Source organism: Amblyomma americanum, chromosome 1 (genome assembly GCF_052857255.1).
Source record: "Amblyomma americanum isolate KBUSLIRL-KWMA chromosome 1, ASM5285725v1, whole genome shotgun sequence".
In the NCBI taxonomy this organism is placed as follows: Eukaryota; Metazoa; Arthropoda; class Arachnida; order Ixodida; family Ixodidae; genus Amblyomma; species Amblyomma americanum.
The window spans coordinates 475,340,248-475,367,479 of NC_135497.1; the positions used below are offsets into that span (position 1 = coordinate 475,340,248).

General features: G+C 48.4%; 1 long non-coding RNA gene across 4 annotated transcripts in view; it reads left to right on the forward strand.

The window, feature by feature from the left end:
- LOC144116057 (uncharacterized) overlaps window positions 1-2,273 on the forward strand; it is a 31,511-nt gene extending 29,238 nt beyond the window's left edge. For 3 of the 4 annotated variants that reach the window (XR_013311703.1, XR_013311701.1, XR_013311704.1), the window contains one exon: window positions 2,081-2,273. This is a non-coding gene — a long non-coding RNA (uncharacterized LOC144116057). The remainder of the gene's footprint in view (window positions 1-2,080) is intronic. The other variant, XR_013311702.1, reaches the window with a different exon arrangement.
- Window positions 2,274-27,232: the final 24,959 nt, after the last annotated feature.

The following is a 27,232-nucleotide window of genomic DNA, read 5'->3' on the forward strand; positions in this document are numbered from 1 at the left end:
AGAGCGATGAATGCGTGTTCCAAAATGAGTGTGGAATCACAACAGGATCCTTTCTTTAACTGTTATCTTACTACCTGAGTAACACGTTTGTTGAGTGGGATGGTCGTCTTTATATGCAAAAATCGGGTGTGTGCATATGTGCCAAGGTAGCTCCCATTCTCAGTAACATTTATCTAAGCATTGGTTGATATGAAAGTTGAGACTGATCTAGCCGGTTATTGCATATGCATTTTCTGTTATGTGGATGATTACCTGGTGCTGGCTAGGTCCGTGAATCCAGAATTTGTGTCAAATGTTCATAGTTTTGCACATAATTGGTCGGGGCTGAGGTTCACACATGAAGTCCTTCAAGAAAGAGTCTTGCAATTCCTTGATTTAAAATTCTCTTTCGAACTCAACCATGTCTGTTGGCAGTATTCCCCTAGAAGTGAAAAGTGCCTTTTGAATTGCAGGTCCTTTCATTCAAAGCTTGCAAAAAGTGGCATCGTTACGGGATGCTTAGGCATGGCAGTAAAGAAATCTGATAAAATGATGCCCAGTCTCTTAGCCCAAATAGACAGATGTAGGGAAGCTGGTTTCCGAGATTCAGTTCTCGTTTCGAGTGCAGACAAAGTCCTCCGTGAGCTGAAATCGTCTGCAAGTACCTCTGGGCTGGAAAAGGGTTCGGAAGAAGGGAGAAGAAAGGTAGTGGGTTATGCCATATGTCCACACGCTGTCGCACCGGATTAAAAAGAGTGGGAAGCAAGCATGGGGTAAAGGTTCTATTCCCTGCACCTAACAAGCTAAAGAGTGGGGGCGGCAGTTCAAAGAAAGCATGAAGGGCGCAAAAGGAATGCTTGCAACATAAATCATGAAAATAGATAGGTTCCCTGTAAGACTCGCGTAGCGTATCAAATCCCTCAGTCCTGTGGCCTTACCTACATAGGTCAAATTGGCCGCTGCGTTAACGTGCGGCTCATGGAGCACGCTAATTCTTTAGGAAACTAACCTAGCTAAGCATTGTTTCACGTGCAAATGTATACCATTTTTTTACGATACTGATGTCTTGTTCGCTCATTCTGACAAGCGCACTAGAGAAGTAGCTGAGGCGTTTCATATTATCAGAAAAAGTAGTGGGTGCGTGAGTATGCCATCTGTTTCATTATCGCTTCGAGAAATCAATATGCTACTTAGTGGGTAGTGGTTCTGCAGATATTCACGTGCTTTTAAAGCAGTTTTTCCTTGTACTATCACTAGGAGTCTTGTTGCACTGCGCATGTGCGCTGTTTTTTCGTGTGTGTATATATGACGTGCTTCTTCCTAATAAAAAATCTGTTGTAAGTTCAGCGCTGGTTTGAGTGTCTCGTCTCTTACATGGTCCGTATGTGTTTGCGCTTTTGAACCACCACTATGCATCAACACCAACTAGCGCAATGTGCAGTATTTATGCAATTTAATTTCTTCTTGACACTGTTTCGGTATCATCAGTTGAACGATGACTGTGACGAGCAGTTGGTGTTTAATTCACATGAGGTATAAAAATCGCTTATAATATTGCTGAGAGGTCATTTTTTGTCATTCCAGGTCTTGGAAGAGGATGGATTAAATGTCGTAGTCAATTAAAGCTACATATCAGCGATTGTATTAGTTTTTCTAGTTGCATCATGTGACCAAAACATCAACTTCACGACAGTCGACGTTCGGTCGATGAAACCAAAACAGCATGAGAGAAGAAATTTGATTATAAATTACTTAGCGTGGTTGTAGGCAAGTACTACCTGGTAATCCATGTATTTTATTATCTAACGCATCATTTGACAGAAAAAAACACGCAATAAATTTAGGTGTCTATAGTCCTTTAATGGCTCATGCACCTTTCGGTTATTATTATTATGGATATTTATGTTTATTATCGTTACGGATATTAACAGCAAACGAAATTTGCTGATATTTTAAGCATTGCACATTGTAGCATTGCATACGGCTATGAAGCATTTCCTGAAAGATGTGACTGTAATACTTTTGAAAGTTATTTTTATCCACCATACTGAATATCAATTTGATGTGTGTTTATTTGTTCACTTATACATCTGCTATGCAGCGCAGAATCCCAACAGACACCATGGAAGGCAACAACAGAGTGGCTGCGTTCATGCTGGGGGCGAGAGACCGGGATGGCGGTCGGAAAGTTTGGACGAAGAGGGCGGACCCTCCACCCCAGTAATTGGGGCTTTGTATGCAAGAATGCCCAAAATGTCTTGCAAAAACAAATAAATAAATAAGAAGCATTCTTACTTGCATTGTAATTTCAGTAGTAACATGTACACAAAAAATACTGATGTGAAGAAAGCCTCTCTGGGTTGGCAAGGTGGGCCTTAAGTCTAATTGGGTCGGTGGGCCCAAAGGCATACAGCTATTGGTTCTATATGGGTTACCTTTGTTGACTTCCCGCAAGTTATCACCTAAGAAGCCCCCTGGGACCAGAACGGCTAGACCACAGGGGCCCAGTACGGGCTAGCCCACGGGTGCCCAGTACGGGCTCGCCCACGGAGGCCTGACACGGGCCAGCCCACAGAGGCCCGGCACGGGCCAGCCCACGCAGGCCCAGCACGGGCCAGCCCACGGAGGCCCGGCACGGGCCTGCCCAAGGGGATCCAGCGCGGAACCTTGTGGGGCTATGCAGTAAGCCCACTGGGCAGCCCTTGAGGGTCCCCCCCGATGCCGAGTTGCAAATCCCGCACATATCCCACGTCGGGCCCCTATGGGCAGCCCGTGCCGGGCCCACAAGGGCCCACAGTTCACAGCCCCATTTTTGCTACTGGCGAATGAAAGCCGGTACACCCTTTTTCAGCACCTCAATGTTTATCTATTCTACAAATTTGAAGGAAACGTGCTTAATATTTGCGCCGAAAAAAATTCCTGAAAATAGTCTCGTTTTGAGACGTCTCGTTTTCGAAATATTTTCCAGCTAACAACTTCCTGAAAAATGCGGAAATAAGCCTCACATATTCCTTCTCACCTGTACATTTAGCACGAGAAATATATCTAAAATGGCTTTCACATCTAGATTCTTACGTCATAACAAATTTGCGAAAATGAGCTGTGCTTGAAAACGCTGCCTCTGCCACGGCGTCGTATATAATTTTTTTCTTCTGAAATATTAGCACTTTCACAAAACGAAATTCACTGTTGGCCTACGAAATCAAGAAAACTTAAAATATGAAATATTTAGGCAGTTTGATCTTGCGTGAAATCACCCAGCTTCGTCTTGGTAACTGCGGGAAAGACGGGACGAGAAATATTCATCATTCTTGCTAACAGCGCAACAAGAACGGGGCACGAGACGAAAGACAAACACAAAGAAGCGCTGATTATTCAATGGTTTTTTATTGAACAAAAGGCGTACATATATACATTATACGAGAGAGAAGTGAGTTATCTGACCTCCCACGTGCCTTCCAGATAACTTTTCTTGTCTTGATAAGTCTTTCATTGTCTGTATATATACGCATTTCATGGTTTGGTTTATGGGGGTTTAACGTCTCAAAGCGACTCTGGCTAAGAGAGACGCCGTAGTGAAGGCCTCCGGGAATTTCGACCACCTGGGGTTCTTTAACGTGCACTGACATCGCACAGTACACGGGCCTCTAGAATTTCGCCTCCATCGAAATTCTACCGCCGCGGCCGGGATCGAATTCGCGTCTTTCGGGCCAGCAGCCGAGCGCCATAACCACTCAGCCACCGCAGCGGCTTTATACGCATTTCGTTCAATAATAAAAAAAAAACTGTTGATAGTCAGCGCTTGTTTGTGTTCGTCTTTAGCCTCGTGTCCCGTTCTTGTTGCGCTGTGAGCAAAAATGATGAATACTTACCAACTCGCCCAAATTTTCGCCTTGCTGAACGGGACGAGAAAGACGGAGGCGCTCGTGTTGTCAATCTTAAGCGTTGTTTTCAAGACGAAAGCACGTCAACAAGCCCAACTTTCTACGCTTGTGCATGCACTGCATGATGACTTACATGTATCGACGCAAAGTGAAGATGGAAGCAACCCTCCACTCTTCTCGTGTGCTGGATCCGCCCTCGCTGGTGGCCTCACGAAGTCGCACAAGCCAAATCGTTCCAACCCAAATCCGTCTTCGTAGCAAGCATCCTGAACTGAACACGTTCGCCACAGAGGGAACAGTGGAAAAAGACACGATAGGACTCGAAGCAGCTACAGGCAGCAGACAAACGTCCGTGCAAACGCTGAATTGTGCCTGACATGAAGGAAAATTGTGCCCAACATCCTAGCGTACCGCGGTCATGCAGGCCATGCCGCCGGCAAAGATTGCCTTCGGCTTCGGCTTCCAATGCCGCAAAAATCCAGCTTCTTCGGGCACGTGATGAGGAAAATATTTATTTTCTTCCTTTTTTTTGAAACAGTGCCCGTAGCTGTCCACGCGCACGTGGCGAAATAAAAAGAGGGGAGAAGGAAACGCGGTTCGGGCCGGCATGCCGGGTTGTTTTCAAGGCCATGTCGGCTCGTCGGCGCTCCCTCCCCGCAGTCTTTGCACAGGGGCAGAAAGGAACGGCGCCAAATATGCCTACTTATTTTGTGTGTGATTTAGTAAATTCCGCCAGCAACTGAGCACAGGCCCTTGGCTGCCTTCGCGTCAGATGTCATGACATTTTTTTGCCGCGACGGCTAGCTTTTTTAAATTGTCCCTAATTCGAGTCGTCCATATCAACGGGGGTCGTATAAACGAGTCACGACTTGTTTTCTTCACATGTTTCGGCTGAATTGTATTTTTCAGGTAAACGCAGCTTTACTCAAACCACGTGGCTGGCTAAACCATGCTTACGTGTTTCGAAGAGACTCATGCAGGCTCCGATCTTGTTTTTGTTTTTTTGTGAGGGGGGGGGGGGGGGGGGGTGAAGGGTCACTGTGCGTGTGCTATGCGTGTGGCTGAAAAAAAAAAAACGCTTGCAAGCCCCCTTCAGACCCAACTCCTGGCACCGAGGTTGCTCCGAAAGAAAAGGTTGCACTTACGTTGCGCAACACCCACAGGGCAAGAATAGGGAGTCCGCGTTTGTTTTGCGACACAGGCGGTGGCATAGTCCCGAGAGAATTTGCAGCCCGAGGCGCACGGGGCTAAGCATGTGGAAGCGCCTCAAGCAGAGCTGTCAAATGGGTCCTTGCACTAAACGCCAAAGGAAGAGAAAAAGTTGTCGAAATGTAGCCAAATGTGAAAATGACATGTATCACGAAAATAGCCCAAAATAATTTTTTTAATGAGCACAACAAAATAATCACGAACGGGAGGGCTCCCATTACTGGTTCCTAGAGCTTCTAGCGCTCAATTTGTGTTTCCGTTTTCTTCTGAAAACCGCAATCTCCATACTTCTCTTCATCTCGGTGCTGAAAGCGGGCCGTTTCGGTCCTAGCACTTCGCCGCTGCGATGGGCTTACTTCCTCTATTAATTAATCACTCTTCCTCCGACTCCTACCTTTCTTTGCTTCAAACTTTGCCTCTGTGCAACGGTGCGCTGCTTATGTTGTTTTTGAATAATTGAGCGACACTGGTGGCTCGGTACTACTTCTAGGAAAGCGCCGGCTCGATGTCATATGAGGAATTACAGTGAAACAAAATTTAAGCGACAATTTTATTCGTATTGCAAAACGCATGCATACTCCCCCCCCCCCCCCCCTCCCCCCGCCCTCGAAACACATATGTACAGAACATGCAGCCGGGGACAAAAGTCTGGAGACCACGTGTGCCTGAAACGAAGCGTATAGTTCTATTATTAGCCAGCGGCTGGAGACCGCGCTTATTTTTTGTGGAGATGAAAGAACAAAATTTTGACATTCACCTCCACAAGTGTGGTCTCCAGCCACTGGCTAATAGCAGAGCTATTGGCTTCGTTTGAGGAACACGTGGTGTCCAGACTTTTGTCCCCGACTGAACACTCACAAAAGGAACATGGACCAGAAAACGAGAAACACAGGTAAAACGCAATTACAACAACTGCAGTTCAATTGCAGAGCCATAGGGGGCCCGAGATTCTGAAGCAAATAACGCAACGCTTATATGCACTGATCACGTGGACGAGTGAAACTGCGTGGAAGCTAGCTAGCTTCTATCCTTTCTAACTAGCTCGAATCTAACTTAAGTTAGTTTTTCAGTTTATTTCGCATATTACTCTGCGATAAGCTTGAAGAATCTAACATGACCTAGGCTATCTGCCACCGTTCTGTGTTTTGTAACAAAAGTAGAAAATAGATTTATTTGGCGTAGTTGCGATCATTTCAATAAATGAAGTTCGGTTCGATATTCGAATTCTATGATATATATTGGATTCGATGAAACGATGACCAAGGTATACTTCCGGAATATACTGGTGCCGCAAAGCCACGATCGGAACAGGCTTTTAACCCTCCACCACGAGAAAACTACCAATCTGCGCTATTAACAGCTTCAGCTTTGCACCATTACCTACAATGTTCAAAGTGTGCTCCGGTCAATAAAAATAGCAGCGTCAGGGAAATGGCCTAAATACTGCCATTTTCGGACATTATGCTATGTACCTGCTTAATAAAAATAGGTGCAGAAAAGACCTCATCATTTTAAGTACCCTGAAATATATATTTTAAAATAGTACTACGTGGCGATCTGGCTCATCGTTGCTAAAAAAGGTTTCCTAATTATTTTTATGTGAAACTAGTTATCACCCAGAATATTGCAGAGGGCGCCTGGAAGCTGGTTGCGGGTGCCGAAGTTGGGAGAGGTGCTGCTGCGTTAAAATTTATTCAATGCTATTTGATGACTTGTGCTTCAGCTGGAAGAATGCATGTGGGGATTCTAAAACTGGTGTTTAAATAGCTGTTTTAAATACAAAGACATCCGCCCGAAATCTTACGCAGTTAAAAAACGCACCCGCGGACTTGCACGTAAAAACACTGCCATTACTGGAAACGGTCCGTCCGTGTTTGAACGTGATATAAGAGTGCCTAGGGAGCCAGTCTCGATTCCGGCTGCCTTGCGTCAAAAGAGTGCACCAATATTACGCGTGACGAATCACAAAGCGTTCTCAGAGTGAAGGTTTGACGCAGCAGTGCTAAAAAAATGCGTGGCTGTTCTAACCAGCTGCACGCCATTGTGCACAACCTGAAAGTATGCATAGCGGATACTGTATGTGTGGTAAAGGTGTCCAGATTGCCGCGTCATTTAAAACACTCAAACGAACATCTTTGTTTTCCACATTTTAATTTGTAGCCTTTTTGTTAACTTCGAAGTTTTTGATCGATGTGTGGCAAGATTTGTTTGCAGGTCTCGACATAACCTTAGATTACCTGTCAGTGCACTCCAGATCCTTCATTCATGTTCTCCTAGCAATTTCACGCCTGTGGTCCGGACCTGCGGCCGTGTATTCCGTGACAACTATTCTACAGTTCCCGGCCAGTTTATAGTAACTTTAATCTCATCTAGTTTTGCTCCGAACCTTCTGTGCTCAGTGCTTATACTGGCGTTACATCATGATCCATTCTTCCCTAGGCCCTGAGTTATGTCCTCAGCAAACCGGAGGCTACTCAATGCCACGATTGAACTCCTGCTCTTATCTGAGTCCATCGCTCTGAAGGCATCTCCCAAACGCGGTGGACAGCAACGAAAAGAATTGCGTCGCGTCGATCTACTTTTAATTCGTATTCACCACTTTTATTAAGATAAAGCAGTTTCTGCAACGAGGGCCAGATCTGTTGAACTACGTTTTGATACGCTTGAACAGCGACTCAATGTTTTGGGGACGCTCTCGAGATGTAGTTCCTTGTAAAGTGGTTTCCACTGACATCAGCTTGGACGAGATTATGAAAATCAAGAAAATATGCTTCAATATTAGTAGAAATATACGTTACAAGACTACAGATGTTAACAAGACGGAAAGCAGTCAATTACATGCGAAAAAAGTGCCTCATTTTGTTTTTCTAAGAAGCCATGACGTCACGGGAGTCATTTTTGGTCGCACAGGCTACCTTCCGCTGCGTACGCGGAAAAACGTTGGCGATAAGCGGATTACGGAAAAATATTGCCTTTCACCGCCGTATCTAGCCCCAGAGGTGGCGGCTCCTAGGACGTTGGTGAAAACTGTATTGTGAAGAATACAACGAATGTAGGAACTGGAAGCTAATGAAACATGCAGCGAGACACAGGACAAAGCCACTAAGCAGGTACCAACTCGTCTGTTACCCCCCAGAGAGAAGTACGATGTGAAAAGATCAGGAGAGGAGCTTCCATAAAAGCAGCACATTTCAAAAGGGCTGCATTCCAAGGGGATTCCAAGTCAGCATGTCAGCAATAGTTGCGGTGTTTTTCAGAGGCAAGGAAATGTGCACTCCTCACTCATGAGTTTTCTCTCCTCCTAAACCCCTTCTTTCTCTTTTCCTTCTTGCTATACACGTTTTCCCGTACCGCCATATTGCTGGCTGGGCTGCTTTTTGTAACTGGCGCTACAATTCATCGCGCCTGCGCTTTAACTTCCGGCGTTCTGACTTCTTCCATTCACTCCTCTGCACCTGTAGCCCGAACAATGAACAACCCACACAACACCGAACGCCAACGAAGGCATTTTCCTCTCCCTGCCTAGGCACTGCCGCAGACAGCGCGCGACCATCCGGAGTTTTACTTCTCAAGAAGAATGTGAGTGTGTCGTTTGGGTTCGAGACCTTTTAGTTGGAAAACAAGCTTTCCGGAAAAGATTTACTGGTATCCGCAAGTGGTCAGTTGAAAACTTGCAGAATTTATAGTAACACCCTCTGCAATATAGCACATATTTTCAAACGAAAACCCTTGTTCACATTTCCGCATTCTTGTTCGAAAAGGAAGAGGGAAGATGCTTTTTTATCTGTATGAGAGGGGAGTTGTTGAAAGGACACAATGAGTAGCCAAAAGTTTCAGTGAATCCAAAATTTCCACTGACTTTATAGGGCGACAAGCTCCGCTCCTGTACCAGCACTAGTCTCTAGCTTATCCGCAATAAATACTCGCTCTCTCTTCTTTTGTGTGCAAAGCATGGCTACGAACGCGAGGAGCAGGTCGAAACAGGTACAAAGGTGCAACAGCGTACCGTTCGCCAACTGCCCTTTTCACATGTAAGCGACCAGCTCGCGAATCCCGCTGCCGCTGCGCATACACCCTCGCTCAAGTGGCGATGGAATCTCCAGCGGCTGGAGCGGCGAGGTTCGGGCAAGTTGGAAATTTTCGCGGCGGCGACGCGGCAGCACCGCATCTCTACCAATGACGGCTCGGCGTTGCCACGTGACCAGAAAAGGCATCGTGCAAGAAAGCATGTGGACAGACCAGTGTTTGTGTTTGTACGCCACACGTACAAAATTTTGTTTAAAAATAGAAATTATATAAAGTGGTGATGAATGCTTAAAACGCGATATTTATATTTACTCAAATAAACATTGAAAATAAACGACAAACTATTTTTTGCACGGCACCAAAAGCGGTTGCAAGCGCATATCTTTTGCCAGCAACATTGGTTTTCGCAGCGGTTGTACAACAGTCCAACTTCTAGTTCACTGTAGTTGTGCTGTGCCTGGAATTCTAGCCACTGCAGCGGTGGGAAACACGCAGTGGCGACGAATGTGAACCAAATGCTCGCGAAACGCTTCGTAGCGCCGCGCCGCTGTTCGCTCTATTCGCCGAATCGCTTGCATGTGAACCACCCTTTACATTCGATCTCGAAAGTTGGTGGTAACCTGTGGGGCTTCAGGTTCACTGAGATTAAGGGCCGTCACTCTCTCTCCTTTTATAAAAAGAATAAAATGGAAGGCGATTGACACACATTCCCTCTGTTGGCAGAGCAGGAAATTAAAAGCATGTATTCACGTGTAGAAGAATTTTCGGTTTCAACTTTCAAAATTCCAGAAAAACTGACTTAAAAGAAGTTGCTTTCCGACAGACACCCTCGTTCAGAGATTGGTTTTCACTTCCTGCTCTGCCCAGAACCGGGGTAGTGCGAAGAGAGATGAGTCAGTCGCCCTCCATTGTAACTTTTCAGAAATGGAGAGGGGTGTTCACCTTAATCTGTGCAAACCTGAACTCCAGACGGTTACCATAATTTTTGGAAAACGGGAAAATGCCGCCTCGACGAGAGGCGGAACCGGTCTGGCCGGGCCGGCGTAGGCTGACGCGCTCGGAGCGAAATCGAAACACACTCCAAGTTGCCGCTGGTGTGGTCGAGGTGCGCCGAACCCGCCAAATGTGTCGGCGGTCAAGCGCCGTTGGAGTGTAGAGGGTCTCGCTGTGGCCAACGTGACGTCGCCGTGCCGCGCGCGCGCGTTACGTCGGAGTATAAACGCGTCCCGCGTACTACCACGACAGTCCAGCTTTACATCGCTGAGGGTGCTCACCGCTTAAGAACAACTTGCTTCAAGGACGCGTTCATGCAACTGCCCTCATCCGACGTGCATTACAAACAACGTTGGTAATGGCACCATCTTAAAGCTATAAGTAAAACAATGTGCTACCTCGTATTTGAGAAATGAAGAACTACAAAAACCTTGATCCATGCATGTTTAAAAAACGAAGGTTGCGGAAATCAATCCTGACCTCGCATACATGTATTTCTTTTGGCTGCCTCTTTGAGCATTGCACCATAAAAATGATTCGTCATTGTCATTGTTTTCAGTGCTGTTGCTAAATGGAAAATTACACCTAGAGTGGTAAGTTATGATCACCAACTCTCGGAGGATAAAAAACAGCAAAGCTTCGATATAAAGCTTTTTCTTCTTATAAGACATCTTGCTCTAACTTCAACATAGAAAAAAGATGTCTTTTTGATCAACTAGAACTGCCGTGCTCAGAAGTTTACTTCTTAAGAACAAAGAAAACTGCGCTTTTCAGTAAAAAGAACCCGCTAGCATGGAGATACTGCGCAAGTGCGAACAATGCCTCAGTATTGCTTTGGCCTCCAACGTTTCAGTAACTAAACCAAAGTGCCCTCTAGGAGAAATCCCAGGAAGCATTTTTTCCACCATATTAGGCATAAAAAACGAAAAGCAGTTCTCAACACTGACAAAAAGGGATAAAAAAGGTGCAACTTTCACGAAACAGACTAAACGTCTCGCAGCAGGTATTTCAAGGGTGCAAAGTTATTCCATGCCTGCCGAGAAGGGGTAAAATTCGAAGTTACCCCTTTCTTACCCCTTTTTTACACCTCTTTTTTTAGAGTGCATGTAGTTCTGCAGGCGTAACGAAAACTGCTCCCACGTCTCCTTTGGGCCTTTGCTCGCGGATGAGTAAAGACGCTTGTATTCGGCGGCAGTGAGCCTCAAGTCGTCTAACACTTTAGCTTTCAGGAGTGCGTACTCGCTCCTTTCCTCGGCGGACAACCGCGTGAGTAGCATGCGTGCCCTCTCGCTTAGGTGTGGCAAAACTAGTCCAGCCCACCACTGGGTTGGAGCTTCGTATGACCCCAACGTGGCCTCTACGTCCTCGAACCACCCCGGCACCAGGGCTTCATGAAGCGGCATCGGCGTGAGGACGCCTTTCATAAGGTTAGCAAATTTCAACCTTCTATCCTCGTCCATTCTTCCGCTCGCTCCCGCGCTCTAACCAAGCGCACCCGCTGTTCCGCTCTGCTTAAGATTCAGCTTTGTGTTTTCCAAAGCCAACCGCTCCTTTTCCACCGCTAGTTCAGCAATTCGTAATTGCACTTGCAACTCGGTCATTTGTTGCACCGGCGCGCTAACTGTCAGAGGTTACGTCGGACCCTCATTTGCCTGACTCGCGGCTGCCAACTCTCCGTTTCCTTCCCCGTTCTCCATCTCTTTCTGTTTAACACTGTCACTTCTCAAAACCCAAGGCTTTGGCATAAGCACAAGCCCGACAGAAACAGAAAGGTACTCGCCTGGCTACCGAAGCTCCGCTTTACGAGGCTGTCGGTGCCCCAGCATGGAATACTGGCCCGGAAGTTGGTCGCTGCACCGCATGGTCTCGGTTGAAACTCGTCTCCTTGATCCCCGCCCTCCTTGACTCTGGTCACCTGGTTCCTTCAGCTGCCCGCTGACTTGAACCTTCAGCGTCACGTCGGCGTTGACCAGCTGTCACTCTAGAAATCTTCTCCTCTGGACGTGCCACGCTATAGCTCGTCCGCCGCCTTGTACTTCCGCCCTCCTTCAGTTGCCTCGAGTAGGAAGACGTCGCAATCCTGCCGACTGCGCCAGTTGTGTTCCTTTTACCCCTTTCTCTTCTTTGATGTCAGCCCGAAGGGGAAAGGTAGATGTTGTTGGATGCCAACGTCTTGAGGTTCTAAACTTGCTCAGTCACATTACTCGTGGAACTTCAGGAAGTAAACTGTTTAATCGCAAATAAAATAGTTAAGACAGAACGGAAGGTACAACATGGCGAACAACTATGTACATAGTGATTTATCCGCAAAGTGACCAGACGAAATCAACCCCCGGCCCCACCAAAACGTCTCCTTTTAATCCCTAAGTCCCCGCCCTCAGTGGGGACACCAACCAATTAGGTCAAAACACAAGTACGCATCCAATCAAGGACCGGCGAAAGGAAAACACATCCAATAAAACACATAGGAAAGGAAAACACATTGAAAAAGAGACAGAGGAGAGTAAAACACGCCCAAATAAAGATTGGGGAGAGGGGACATGTCATTGTCACGAATAATAACAATTCCCCTCTCGGAACACTCCATCCTCCCCCGCTGGGCGGCATGTTTATTCGCTTAAAGAGCATGCGAGGACCGCACAGATTGTCGAAAGCAGTCCCCGAGGGGCCACTTAAGGCGCCACCGCTCCCCAATCCTTCTTGATGCCCCCATGTGCACAGGAAGTGCCTAGCAGTCATGTGGAGCTGATAATCGCTCAAAGTGAACATGAGGAACGCGTCTCCAAAATTGCCTCCTAGCCAAACACTGAACGACTGCCGCCCGGGTCATGGCCTTGGGCAGCGTCACCGCGGTAGGGATGAAAGGCGTCGCGCGTCTCCGTTGCTGCTTCTCGGAGCGGGGCTGCGAACAATGGGGCCCGGCCAAGCTGGGTCGCCTGCGCACCCCGAACTGCCCTCCGTCGCCGTCCGCTTTACTCATTAGTTCCATGTGGAGTCAAACGGAAATGGATCACAGCGTACGCACTCTTGTAGACACACAGGCGGCGTTCCGTACGTGATTACTTGGGGCTCCGGATGTGCCCAAGCCAGCCGCGCACGACATCACCCGTGATCGCGTACGACCAAGCGCACGCCGACCACGGCGGGCCTTGCTCTGAGGCAACAAAGGAAAAACACACTGGCTCACACAGACCGGCATTTATAGCTACAGCAACAATAAGGCCAGCTAGCAAAAAGAGAGCGTTCCCCGCCGCGAGTTGCTCCTGTCATCCCCTAGGGCATTACCTCCTGAGGAGCAAAACGTTGCTGACCATATTCCCGGTGTCGCGCGCGCGTGGAAGGCACGATCACCGCTGGGGCGGGGGGCGAGGAGGGATACCATTGTATCCCACACAGGCATGGAGACACGATTTCGCCAATGCTATTCACCGCCTGTTTACAGGAGTTGATGAGAGGCCTGGATTGGGAACATTGCGGATAAGAGTTAATGGAGAATAGGTTAGTAATCTGCCATTCGCTTATGACATTGCCTTGCTAAGTCACTCCGGAATTGAACTGCACATTATGATCAATGAAGGACAGTAATGTGGGAAAAAATTAATAGGCAGAAAACCAAAGTATTGCTCAACAGTCTCGGAAGAGGACAGCATTTGAGAATTAGAAGCGAGGTGCTGGAAGTGGTAAGGGAATGCGTCGTGTTATGACCGGGACTGTAGGCGATCATGAGACGCCATTCATCAGTGGAGCCGTTCTCCACATTTGCATCCAATTCACGGTGGCGTCGCAATGCTAAGGGCTTAAATGGGGGATATGAAACGCGCGCCTGCATAAACTGGCGCTGTGCGGAGCACGTACCAACGGGAACGCGTCGTCCTCCTCATCCGCAAGCTCGCCGCCTTTCTGCGCTTCCACGTGCATGAGCCGGCCTCGTTCTAGGAATTCCTAGGTATACTAGGGAGCGCCATCGCTATATAACGCCTGCGCCAGACGCAGGTGGGTGGACCGTATTGAACTCGTGTTGGACTCTCATGGACTCCTGTGGTCTCGTGATTCATACACCACTCTCTTGTGAAGACGCGTCTCTGCGCTGTGGTATATAACCACCTGTACATAATGTAAATAGAATTGTTTCTTTGTTCTTTCCTCCAGAAGGCCTCGAAGCGTCTCTTCCTCGCAGTGCATGGGCGCCGGACTCAACGTTGAACCGGAACTACATCAGTCTACTTAGGGCTGGTAGCGACCGCTGATTCGAATCATGAGAGGGAAATAACTAGAAAGATAAGAATCGGCTGGAGCGTATGGCAGGTTCTTTGAGTTCATGAATGGCAGCTTACCAATATCCCTAAAGAGAAAAGTGTACAACAGCTTTACCTTACCGCTACTTACTAATGGGTCACAAACGTGGAGGTGAGAAACATATATGTAATGATAGTAGTGATAGTTAGTATATAGATGGTAATAAATCGTGATAGATACTGATAATTATAGCAATTGATAGTGATGGTGTGATAGTGATAATGATAGATGGCGATAGTGATAATGGCAGTTACTGATAGTAATAACGATAGCTACTGACAGTGATATATTTAGCGCTAGATATTGATAGTGATAGCGTTGACAATAGCGATCGTGGGTGATAGCGATGATGATGATAGCAATGACGATGACAGCGATAGTGATAGCCGCTGATAGCGATGATGATGACAGTGGTTATGATAGTAATAATGATGGCGATAGCGAAAAAAGGTCGTGGGTTCGATTCTCGCGAAGGTCGTTCGGGCGTCACAATAGCCATGGAAGTCGACATAGTTAAGCCTACTTCCCATGAAAAAAATGAAGAAGGAAGGAAGAAAGAGAGGAAAGGGAAATGCTTTCGAATTTGCGCTCTTAAGCTGACCTAAGTGCAGTCCTGTAAATTTTAACAAGTATAGTTAGGCGTCTAGCTGCAATTAGAGATTTGTAGCCGTTCGTTAGTAATAGCCATATCGGTTTTTAGAATTTCGAAAACGCGAGCCCCCTTGACGCTGTCGCTCATTAAATGCACTGGAAGGGTTGCTTTGACTGCATGCCTTCGAAAGCGCACGTGTGTTTGCACGATGGAGCCAAATTTTTTCGAGCCAGAGTGGCGAGGGAAATTGCGTTTTCGAACTTGTAGAAACTGATATGGCTATTGCTAACGAGGGGCTGCAAATCTCTATTTGCAACTATTCGCTTAACTCTACTGGTAATATATTAAAAGATATATTAAAAAGTATATTAAAAAAGATATATTAAAAAATAATATATTAAAAGATATTTAACCAGCTTACTACATAAGACGGTTCACCGGTTTTCTGATGTCCGCCAACGCTCGTAATACTATGCAGCTAAAGCCATAGTTTCACCAAAAAAAGCTTGCCTTTGAAAATTTTTGAGATTGTTCGCTGAAACACTCGGTATATTCCACTAGTGCGAAGTTCACTTTATCCACTATACCTAAGCTCACATCAACAGAAGTTAACAAGCTTTATTCATTGAACAACTTGCGCACACTTTTGCACTTTTTCTCAATACCATTGATGAGCTGGTGCAGCAGCGCAGTGAAGCGCGCAGCCTTAAGGCCAGTCTATGGCACTCCACGCATGCACAGACGACTTATGCAACGTCACACTCTATTCTTCAGCCGCCAACGCCAGTTGTTCTTCCATGGAAGTTTGTACAGCTCAGTGACAACAAGCCAACAGACAATTGCCGGCCAACATCTGCTAATTCGGCATCGTTGCTTCGCCAGAAATTTGAGGAACAAGATGCTTGCCTGCCTGAAGGATCCATTGTTGTCTACGTAGACGCAAGCATACAACACTGCAAAGCAACAACAGCTATCAACTGCCCGTGCAGACCTGCCCTGAATCAAACCTCTTGGTTTCAGCTTATGGAACCCCATTCGTCCTTTTGTGCTGAGCTCGTTGCAGTTCAAGAAGCACTCTGCTCCGTAGCCGACATAACTATGCTCTCTGCGGCCCGCGTTGTCATCCGCACTGACGCCCTTCAAGTTGTCCGGTTGCTACGACGTGTTAGCCGCTGTCCAACGATATGTCAGGACATCCACCGGCTCGCGGCACGCATCCCGCAGCCAGTACGTATTGTGTGGGTCCCACGGGATCTGCTGACCTATCAAAGCCAGACAGATTTAGCGACCCACCTTGCGAATACAAACTCATCACCGCCTCGGCTATTTCATTCGGACAATTTTACCATCCTTTCATCAAGAAAAGAACTCCTCCGGCGCCGCACACGTGCTCTCATCCCTCCGTGTGCGGTAACCCTCCCCCGCGGTCTTACCCGTGCACAGGAAGTTGCGCTTAGGAGGATCCGGGTCGGGGTTGCCCTTACACCAGCCGTCACTCGGAAGTGGCCTCAGTACCGATAATTGTTTCCTCGGCCAGGGTGTCCGGTATGTAAACACGAAGACATTGAGGCCGACATTCATTACTTAATGTGGGACTGCACAGCTCTCAAGCCTAAAAGGATCCGGCACTTGATGGTAGCAGGTCTCTCACCAAGCAGCCCTGCTTCATACATTGCCTGGGAGCAGGGACCGTACCATCGTTCTGTACTGGACTTGATCAAATCAGTTAACCTTTTTCCATTCATTTAGTCTCTACTACATCATTCACCACACCTTCACGCATCATTGATGCCCTGGGGCAATAAATTTCGCTAAAAAAACTTTCGCACACATAAAAGTTGTTTTTGACAAAACTGCCTCGCAAAATAATGCGCAGTGGCAACTGATGGGCTTTCTTTCATGCCCATTTTAACGATTAATAGCGATGCTTTCAGCGCAAGGCAAAACGATTACGAACAGCATTGCGCGAGCGCTTATAAGCCCGCGCGCAGCAGCCAACGCGCGCTTGTATTTCATGCCTCACTCAGTTCAGATAAAGGTCTCTTGTACCAGTCTCTGCACGAAAAAAAAGAACACGATATACGTCCCCACCTGCCTGTTATAAGAAATGATTCTCCAGTAAGCATCTGCAACACAACATACGACTCCGGCTGATATGCTTGCATACGCGGAAACAGGAGTGACTGCAAATGAACGCCTACAGAAACACTAACGCTGCTTCTTGCACAAACATTGGGTATTAGTCTGCAGTAGTAGGCAGGCATAACTACGGAGAAATCGCGATAAACGCTACACAGACTGCAGTACTTACACTGCATTTACGCCAAGTCTTCGGCAACTGCCTCCTGTCACGGTTTGTGTTTAGAGTCAAGATGAGCTTTGTTTTAAATCGTTTAGAAAAGCGATCGTTCTCCAGCCATTTCTGGAGTGGTTCGTGCACAGTTGCCCGCGAAACACCGCAATCATGCCAATCCCGTGGCCGAGGAAAAGAGGCCGAGCGGACGCTGCACCTCGCATGTGCAGCCGGAGCAGACGAAGCGAGGAGTAGGGAAAAATATGTCCTCCGTCCCGACGGAGGCGGCCATGACCCCTTCAAGGAGTGGCACCCTACTTTTGAAGCCAGTAGAACGCTCCCGCCGCGCCGCGTAGTGTCGGACCGCGGAGTGAGATGCCGCGGATCACAGAATAAGAAATGTACAGAATGCAAGGTATGAGTAATACCCTTGTCACACGGACACTGTAAAGGTACTTTGAACTAATGATCCATTACTCTAAGGACGAACGCGCGCTGCCACACGGACGCGCCAAAGGACACCTAGCTCAAAGGAGCTTCGAAACAAGGCAGCTCGAGTTCGTCCTTTGAGGCTTCAAGGGAGTATACTCTCTCTCCCAGCGAGTTAACAGCATAAATAAATTGAGAAAAGAAACGTTCAATTTTCATTTTATAAATTCACTTCGTAAGATTAGTGGTGTTTTAAAATATAAGATCATTTGTTTTGTGGCAGTCTCATCACGCCATACTCTCGTTCAAGATATATGAGCGTCACGGTAGCCACGGTAAATATGCCGCCATGTCGGCCATGTTGTTTGTAGCGAGTAGCGACTTAGAGCAGCTCGTCACATCTGCGGTGCTGTTGCCACTAGACTCAGGTCGCCACTGCTCGCCCACGATTATCGCACGTCGAGACTGCACTGCTCTTTTTTTATATACATTTTCGTGCTTGTTTTTGTGTTTGTGTGTGTGTCGACAAAATGAGTGGCGGTGAACCTGCGGCGTCTGGCAGTGCCAAACCGATAAAACCGCGCACCACGTGGACCGAACGCGTCGTCGCGTGGATCGTCACTCATTTTGATGGAGACTGCCGAACACAAGGCACACCAGAGAAACGTGACCACAAAAACAACGATCGCAGGGGCAAAAGAACCAAAGGCAACAACCGAAGAACGAAGCTGAGCCTGAGCCAGGCTGAGCGAGTTGGTCTCAGTGTGGCCAGCACTGTGATGTTATGCTCTGTACATGGAAAATCTTGTCATTATTGCAGTTAAAATTGCGTTGCTTTAACATAATACGGTTATGAAACTAATTTACTAGAAAAATTGTGACATTTCTGTGTTTACATGTGCAGTGAGGTTTGCAATTTTAATAACACTTTTCGCCGATGAGGGCGCTAAAAACTTCTTGCGAAAGTCGTTCCGCGACCGTGTAGCACGGACGAACTCCCTTGAAGTAGTGCTCCTTTAGGAGCGTAAAGGAGCATTAGTTCAAAGTGCCTTTACAGTGCGCGTGTGACAGGGGTATAAGGCCTATTAGGAAAAGGCACAATGTTTGGAACAGGGAACCGCGGAGGGAACACATGGAAAAGCATGCAACACCGAGACCATCGTCCTTCGGATATGAAGTGAGAGGACACAAAAGTTCTGAAGCAGGAAGCCTAATTTTCTTTGATCTTATTTGTACAAAGAGAAATAGAAAATAATATGTATGAGCCGTCGCCCCAAAACAATCGGCACGCATAGTAAGCGACAGCTGTGCCTGGCCTGCACAAGGGCACTGATCGATCAACACAGCCTTGGTAGGTGAAAGAAAGCGCTTTCTGAATTCACCGAACAAAAAGAAGCTATAAACGAAGACTGCACCGACACAGTTGTTCGCACTGAGCAACAGGTGCATATGCCGCAAAACAGGACAATGTGAATTAGATAAACTGAATGTAAGCATTGCAGCTAGACGACTTTCTGCATATATACGAATGTACAGATTGCTGAAGCTGCCCTCACCAACGCAGTGAAACACAAGACGACATATGGCTGGCTTCAACCCGTTATTTTTCGTCGCTTCCACCTCATGGCTTTTTTGTGAGTACATCATAGTGACTATAATATCGAGGGGTCACCTTAACTTCCTCATATTTCAGTTATTTTTTAAGAATTTTTGGTTTAACTTTCATTCTTGGGTAGGGCATATGCTGCGGCGCCCGGATGCACATATAACAGCTGCAGAATACCTAACGGCCACAGAACGAAAAAACAAATCAAAACAAAGCGGTTGTTTAAAGGGGAACAAAAAGGAGCAGTTTACTTCCACATGGAAGCTTGGTCCCTGTGTTGTTGGCGCAGCGTTACACAAATTATTGCTAAGATGCTACGCAAGTGTGGTTATGACACTGCCGATCATTTTTATCTGTAACAGAAAAGATAACACTACTTGTTATTATCGCCAAGCTGTTCTCTTCATTACTTTCATTTGTTTTTATGTATGCTCTTGGAAGCCTTAATTAGTGCATTGATCTAGGACGGGAGAGTCACTGGTATGTATCCATGTCCTTGGCGTGAAGCGCGATGTGCTGTAGAAATATTCACATTCCTACCAATACTCAAAAGAATCCGCTTTAACAAGTTCACCGTCCACCAACACGTTCATTGTCGTGAAACTTTTTCGCAGCGCTATGAGAATGACTCTCATGCTGCCCAAAAGTGCCGTGTGTCACTGTTCGCGCTGATGCAACGCAAACCGGTGGAGCCGTGAGCTGAGTGCAAGTCGGTTCTCGCTATGGGAACCGTGCAGGAACCCAGGATGGTGGTGGTGAAAAGCCTTTATTTAATGAATGAGGTGAGACTCTTTAAAGAGCCCCGCAATGGGTGGAGTCCTCATTCCGGGACCCCATTGGTCGAAGCCGCCAGCTTAGCCCTCTTGACCAAAGCCTTGTGGGACTGAAGGTCCGAACAGCCAAGCAGGGCCGCCTCCCATTCCTCTCTGGTAGGGTTGGGGTGGGGGGAGAGAGCTGAGTTGCGCTGGCAAGCCCAAACCATGTGGTAGGTGTCAGCTACCTCCCCACAGTGTTTGCACCTGCCAGTGAACGCGGGGGCAGCACTCTCGGCAAACAGGCAGCGCCGCCGGTGGGCGCCGGAGCAGATGCGTTGGGAGAGTTGCGGCCGCCTGGAACGGGCGCGCGCCCAGTTGGGCGGCCGTGGGAAAGTTTTCGGCACCGTTACAGTGAAACGGTGGTGATTTGGGCTAGTTGGAGTGACATAGCGATGGACAAACAGTAGGGGAGCATTAAAACACAAGAAAGAGAGATACGGACGAGCCCTAATTGCTTCTGGGCGTCTGTTTCCAAGTATATGGAAGCTCGAGAAAAAGAGCAGCCGACATAAGGAGAATGTGCCCAAGAACAAGCAAAAGCCAACAACGAAGTGAAGGAGAGAGGACAAGAAAATACGGCGAAGAAAGAAGTATAAAAATACAGAACAAGATTTTTGGAAAACGTCCCCTCCACATGTGGTACAACGTTACACAAAGCCAGCCACGAGCGCGTCGACCGGAAGGGATTGCGTGAGGGAGTATTGTGAGAAGAGGGACGTACTTAAGCAAAGGCAGAGACAGCAAAAAGTAAAATAAAAGAACGCTGTGGGGAAAGTGGAGGAGGAAAGAAAGGGTGCGGAAAAAGAATAGGAATGAACGAAGAGGGAGCTAAAATTGATGTATAAGTGAAAAGCAAATACGAGAAGCTGACAAAAAAGCCTGAAAACTCGCATACGACGGCCGTCTAGGTTCGTAGAAAGCGATACATTCCTGTCTGTGAGAATGATTGAGGTAACTCTAACCTATAGTAGACTTAGCCAGAATTAATATTTACAGGCTTCAATTACCTCTCGGGTGCACAGTTTCCTCTTTTCTTGATGACAGAAGAGTTTTTATGGACAAAATGTTGCGGTAGTCTGCTGCGTATGTCAATATGATGCACACTGATCATTCTCTACACATTGTACTGATAAGCGCAGGTGGTCATTGACCCAGGATCCTAACATGACCCTATATTTGCCAACGTTGCAAAATATAAATGTATAAAATTCAAGTTTTAATCCGAAAGCATTACTAGTCCCATTACGAGAAAAGCCGGTGGCATGTAATGTTAGTGTGTGTACTCGCAAATGGTAGAGCAAGTCCCTGCAATGACAAGAAAAATAGGATGACGCCATCAAGCTACCCTATGACGCACATAGCAAGCCGAGCATCGCCACATCAGACAATCCTATACATGTCGTTCGTCAATGTACATATTCGCCACTGGCCGACCTCCATGTTGCACTGCTTTTGCTGACAATATTCGTTCAACTGTCACTCTGGAGGGGCAGTTCTCTGCAGCGAACGCCAAGGCGCCACTTGATCACCCACATGGTAGCGGTGTTCACGCATGCTATCGCGGGCAGAGTGAGCCGTTTGTCCAATATAGGCCAAACTACATTTTAAGGGTTATGCAGTTTCAATTCCGTCGGCGCGCGCCACCAGACGCGTTCTGTGGTTCCTGGCGCACGCGCTTTCCTTCTGTCGAGCAGGCTAATTGGGAGCAGAAAATGCAGGAGCCGTACTGCCGCGTAGCTCGATTTCTTCACATGGTGAGAAAAATACGATTGGAGGGTAGTGTAGTCTGCCATCTTTTTCTCTTTTGTGAAGGACGCCATGAAGTAAATCCTGACAATGCCGGCTCACTATATGTCGGGACGAGAGCCACCCACCGTTACGTCTTGCTTTCCATAGTGTAGCTCGTTTAGGAGCGTGAAAAACCTCGTCCGTGGCGAGTTAAAGGAATGCTATTGCAGACTGCTACGCAGCAATTATAATGTTCGATCACATAATGGCACGAATACAATGAAAGAAGAAAGAATACGACGCACTCCCAGGCAGTTTCGGCGCATTTGTGCGGCGCGGGCGGGCGCGCGTCTCCCAACCGGTCTGCCTTTTCCGCCGCGCGGGTCGCGCCGGAGTTACTCCTGCACGGTGCCTATAGCCTCCGCTTGAATGGCGTCACCTACGTTCTTGAGTAGTAGTCCCGCAACTCCACTCTCAAGTTCACGGTAGAAGGGTATGGGGTTTATTCATGTCATAACGCTCAAAGGGCTAAAAGCAGTAGTCGCTCTCTAGCACCAGGGTGCCAGCCCTAGCAGTCAGAGCTGTGACACCCAACCCGCGGTGCGGTAAGTCGCAACCACAGCGGGTTCGGGCCAGAGGGGACAAACACGAGTATTCTACTCGGATCAGCGTTTATTGCTCCAGAGGCATACAAGTAGCAGCAAGCAACTAAGCAACCGCCGCAACGAGGGAGTGTTCCGCTCGCGTACGGGGGTGAAATGCACAAAATAGGGGGAACGCACAAAAAATGGTGGAGTAGGAAGGTTCCGCTCACCTCGCGTGTCTCTTCGCTCATGGCCCGCGGCGGTCAGTCCACATGCGGTGGCTGGGCGATAACGGCAGCGGTCTCCGCGGCAGATCTGCGTCCGCGCGTGTGCACAGCTCCCGCCAGAAGACGAGCGAGCCTCGGGAGGAACGCGCCTTCTCCCGATCTGTGGAGAGGAGGTCTCTCCGTGCTAAGAGGGGAAAGAGGAAGTCTCCGCGGGGCGAGAAAGGAAGGGGAGGCGGCGTGAGTGTCCTCCCTCGCAAACCTCCCGAACGGCGCGCGCACAACATCGCGTGATAATTAGTGCGGCCATTACTATGGGTCAGGGGATTCGCGTGTATCCCCACAAGTGTGATAATACGCGCTTGCTTAGGTACGCTGGGTTCTATGGAGCATAAAGAATAGAGGATGTCATGCGGGAAACACTGCGTTAAAAAAAGTTATGTTGTGGGAACAAACTGCCCAGTGTTGTCACAATAAAACATAGTGCCAGCACGAAGCGGCAAAGGACAAAGGAAGAGTGGACACCACGAGCGCTGTGTTTTTTATACGTTAGAGCTTAATTAAAACGCGAGTGCATTTGAGGAACGCAGAAGAGATGAGGGGCTTGTCAATCGAGCTTGTCCAAAGAATAGTATGGGGAGAAACGACTTGTGTTCTTGATTATAACTTTATAAAGACGTTTACTTATACTTTGTTATGTTTTGCATGCAACGGGTAGTTTTGGAGTATAGTTTTCTACTCGGTGTTGCATTTGGGTTGCAAGCCCCAAGGGTAGCGTTGGCCTGGCGGCCTGGGGCAAAGCTGGAAACATCCGAAGGTCCCGGCAAAGGATGAGTCGACTGGCAACAGAACAACTTGTTTATTCTGGCATCGCAAAAGAGCAGCCGGTCAGGGCGACCACGTTACTCGAAGGAAGGAATCGAAGGCTCTCGTTGGCGTCCGGGGCAGCTCTCTTTATATACCCTCGGAGTCGAGGGCAAGAAGGAGCGGCTTGGGATGAGTCGCACAAGACGGCGACGCATGAACATGTTCAGGCGTGACGGGCGCGTCCGCCAGGCCGGCGCCGGTCAGGCCTCCTCGCCTCCCAGTTGGGGAGCTCCTCTCCCCGGCTGCCGCGCTTTGACAAGCGTGGGCAAAACATGCACACACACACACACACGCACGCACGACGACACGTGGCACTGAAACCTGCCTGGACGCGCTTGGCGGGAGGCGTTGCGGCCGCGATGAACGAAGCCGCGGCGTCCGTTGCATCCGCGCCGGCTATACCGCGCGTCGAAGGCGAGACGTAACAGACCGGCCCGCCGGGAGAAGGAGATCCCGATGGTCAGGGGACTGCATCCGCTGTCCAGAGGGATGTCGCTCGATGATGCTCGTAATCGAAACCGATCGTCCCTCGACGTTGCTTGAGCGCAGCGCACAGAGAAGGCCTCGTTCTCGGGTTCAGGATCACATAGGACACTGCAAAGTCACTTCGGGAGAGTTGCCATTTTTGTGCTCGTTCCCAGCAAGCGTTAGAACTACGCCGAAACGCAACCGCTCAGTTAGCAAGTACGAGACAACCCTCACTAAGCTCTGCCAGGCTCTTTCCCCTTTTATACTACTGCCTAGTTCCTTACAGTAGTCAAGCAGCACTCAGAACGCGTCCACAAATTGGAAAATTGCACAAGAAAGCACATAATCACTTTGAAACACTAAACAAAAGCAATATGTTAAAAATCCTGCCTCAGGAAGAAAACATCAGTAACCAACAACTTTGAGGCGGATTCCTACGTTAGGGGCTTCGACTTAAGCCATCGGCGTTACCGTTGAGACTCCCCTTTTTGTAACGCACCTCAAAGGAATATTGTTGCAAAGCGAGGCTCCAGCGCAGGAGGCGGCCATTTTTGGGAGAGATGGTCTGCAGCCATTGGAGAGGGCAGTGATCCTTCTCAATGATAAACCTCGAGCCGGCTAGGTAGCATGACAATTTCTGAACGGCCCACACGAGACACGCACACTCTTTCTCGGTGGCGCTGTACGCCTGCTCACGACAGGTCAGCTTACGACTAGCATACAGGACGGGGTGTTCCACTTCTCCATTGTCCCTTTGGCACAGTACAACGCCCATGCCTCGCTCACTAGCATCGCACTGAAGAACGAACCCTTTTGTGTAGTCTGGCGATCGTAGCACAGGCTGGCTTGTTAGGGCGCTCTTTAGGGCGCTAAAAGCTCTTTCCTTTGTCTCGCTCCAGACGACTGTTTGGGGCTCTGTTTTTCTTAGAGCATCCGTCAGGGGAGCCGCGATATCGGAGTACCTGGTGATGTACCTCTGATAGTAGCCGGCGACACCTAAGAACGACCGAATATCGGTCTTCGTGCGCGGTTGCGGGAAGTCTCGCACAGCGGCCACCTTTATTTCAGAGGGGCGGCGACGACCCTGTCCAATCACGTGACCGAGGTAGACAACCTCGGCCTGTGCTAATTGGCACTTGGGAGCCTTGACTGTCAAGCCCGCTTCGCGCAGGCGGGTTAGCACTGCCCGCAAGTGTGCCATATGCTCAGACCAGGAGGCGGAGAATATCGCTACGTCGTCTAAATACGGTAAAGCGAATTCTTCCTGTCCCCGCAACACTTTGTCCATGAGGCTTGAAAAGCAGTATGGCGCGTTCTTCAAACCAAAACTCAAAACTTTAGGACGGAATGTTCCCATTGGTGAAATGAACGCCGCATACCTACTAGCCTCTTCTGTAAGTGGAACCTGCCAATAACCCCTGACAAGATCTAGGGTGGAAATAAACTGAGCGCTACTAACTTTCTCAAGGCGCTCCTCGATGTTAGGGATCGGATAAATTTGATCCTTAGTAATGGAATTAAGCCTGCGGTAGTCGACGCAAGGACGAGGTTCCTTGCCCGGTACCTCAACTAAAATCAAAGGGGAGGTATAATCACTCTCACCCGCCTCAATAACACCGAGCTGTAGCAGTTTCTTTACCTCAGCCTCCATAATATCGCGCTGGCGGGGTGACACCCGGTACGCCTTGGATCGTACTGGCTCTGGGGAGGTAAGTTCTATATCATGAGTAAGGACAGAAGTCCTACCAGGCCTCTCAGAGAACTGACCTTGAAACTCTTGTAAGAGTTGGTGTAGTTCGGTTTTCTGCTCAGGCGACAGCGGTGCTTTAATGATTAAGTCACTAATGACCTGATCAGTGTCTTCCCTGTTCGTCACTGAGCCTAGTCCCGGAAGCTCGACCGGAAGCTCTTCTAACTTTCCCGTGTCGTGCATTTCATCTCCAGTACCTGGTGCCTTCAACGCTACAGGCTCAATTTTATCCATTTCTGACGTGCTCGGAATATCAGCTTGCTGCGCCTCCGACCCTTTCTCATTGTTCGACAACGTCGGCCCCGCAACTACCGCCTTTGCAGCGAGCTCCCGAACTCTCGGTCTGGTTAAGGCCTGAACGCTAGCCTCACCAAACAAAAGCCCCTTCTCGCGCAGGAGGTGATCGGACCTGTTCGAAAATAGGTAAGGGTACTGGGGGGGCAGCATAGATGACACTACGGCCTCCGTCTCAAGTGCTCCGAAAGGTCCTTCAATAAGCACTTTTGCTACAGGCAGACACACGCTATGAGCTTCCACGGCTTGCTTGATCCATGCGCACTCGCCCGTGAACATATCGGGTTCTACGTAAAACGGGTGAACTACATCCATTGTAGCTGCGGAATCCCGAAGCACTCGGCACTCTTTCCCGTTCACGAGGAAGTCTCGCAGGTAAGGCTCGAGAAGCTTCATGTTCTCGTCAGTGCTACATAATGACAAACACACGACTTCTCTTTTTGTTTCTGGACACTGCGCCGAAAAGTGACCCGGCTTCTGGCACGTATAACACACGCGCGCTTGCCTCCTCTCGAACCGCTTTCTGCGTTCGGCTTCGGCTGCCGCCGTCTCCTTACGTTCGGTCGGACTGCTTTCACTCGCATCCGCACTACGCGTGTCCCCCCATGCTCTCATGGGTGTGAACTTCGGCCTCTCAGACTTGGAGCCAAATTCACCCTTTTGACCGTCCTTAGCTCCGCGAGCCCGACGCGTCACAAACTCCTCGGCTAGCTCGGCGGCTTTAGCCACTGTACTAACGTCTGGCCTATCCAAGACCCAGTACCGCACGTTCTCAGGTAACCGACTATAAAACTGTTCCAGCCCGAAACACTGCAGAATTTTCTCGTGGTCACCAAACGCTTTCTCTTCTTTGAGCCACTCCTGCATGTTTGACATAAGCCTGTAGGCAAACTCTGTATACGACTCATTTCTGCCTTTTTCATTTTCCCGAAACTTCCGACGGAACGCCTCCGCTGACAGCCTGTACTTTTTTAGCAGACTCGATTTCACTTGGTCGAAATCCTCTGCCTCCTCTCTCTTCAAGCGAGCGACTACGTCGGCCGCCTCGCCGGGTAACAAAGTGAGCAAGCGCTGTGGCCACGTTTCCCGAGAGAACCCCTGCTTCTCGCACGTTCGATCAAAGTTAACCAGGAACAAACCAATGTCCTCTCCAAGCTTAAACGGCCGCATCAGGTCAGTCATTTTGAACGATACC